The sequence below is a fragment of the Lactuca virosa genome, chromosome 2 (genome assembly GCF_052849685.1).
Source record: "Lactuca virosa cultivar CGN04683 chromosome 2, Lactuca_virosa_CGN04683_v6, whole genome shotgun sequence".
NCBI classification, from domain to species: domain Eukaryota; kingdom Viridiplantae; phylum Streptophyta; class Magnoliopsida; order Asterales; family Asteraceae; genus Lactuca; species Lactuca virosa.
In genome coordinates, this window is record NC_136427.1 from 88,846,230 (window position 1) to 88,847,353 (window position 1,124).

At 44.4% G+C, this 1,124-nt stretch overlaps 1 non-coding gene across 1 annotated transcript; it reads right to left on the minus strand.

Moving 5' to 3' along the window:
• Positions 1-563: 563 nt before the first annotated feature.
• Positions 564-670, minus strand: LOC145161746 (small nucleolar RNA R71). The gene has a single exon (XR_013738622.1). It is a non-coding gene; the product is annotated as a small nucleolar RNA R71 (small nucleolar RNA).
• Positions 671-1,124: the final 454 nt, after the last annotated feature.

A 1,124-nucleotide genomic window follows, 5' to 3' on the forward strand; every position in this document is an offset into this window, starting at 1 on the left:
CACCGTTGAAGAATCTAAAAGCTGTTTTTAGTAAGAAAAAGAGCAAGAAAGTAGGAGAATCCAGCTTCTCTTCAGTGGCGGACGAACACCCGAAGAAGGAGGACACCGAGTACGAAACCGAAAGGGAAGAAACCGAATACGAAGAAGGAAGCGATTTTTGAGGTGAATTAGCTAACCCCATGGCTAACATCGATGAAGTTCCCATGGGCAAATGGAAGAAGAGGATACGTGACGATACCGGACCGGGACTTGTGCAACCCGCAATTCCCGTAACTGCCACCTTTGGACTTAAGGGCCATATACTTGCTCAACTTAAGGAGATCCCATTCTACGGGAAAGATCACGAGAACGCATACAAGCATTTAGACGAGGTCAACGACATTGCCGACTACTTTAATGTCCCAAATGTGGCTCGCGACATTGTTTTGCTACGTATGCTACCAGTCACATTTAAGGGATCCGCGAAAGATTGGCTCAAATCACTCCCTCCAGGATCCACCACCACTTGGGCCAAGATGAAAGAAGAATTCATTGATCAATTCTGCCCTCCCTCAAAGATAGCCAAACTGAAGAAAACCATAGCCAATTTTGAACAACAAGCTGGAGAGTCACTATATGAGGCATAGGAAAGGTACAAAAGTTTACTAAGGAATTGCCCACATCACGATCTAAACAGCCAACAAAAAGTCTCCATTTTCTATGATGGAGTAAATGTGACAACTAGGCAACTCCTTGATTCGCAAGGACCACTCACAAAGAAAGCACCCCCGGTGATAAAGGCCCTAATTGAAGAATTCTCTAAACACTCTTGAGAATATCATAACCCAAGAAATGACTTGACTCGAGGGCGGTGAACTCAGTTAGTGATAACATGGAAGCAATGATGGATAAACTAGAGGGTTTGGATCGAAGAATGAATAAGATGGACCAATCCATCCATGCCATTAGGGTTAGTTATGAGAATTGTAGAGGGCCTCATCTCACTAAAGATTGTGATCTTGACGAGAACGGGAACTGGAGGGTGCAAGTATGCTGTTCGAGTGGTGATAGGTATGATGACAATTGGCGGAAACCCAAGAAGGATCGGCTTCCTTATGATGAGTACAAAAAGGCAAAGGAGGAGA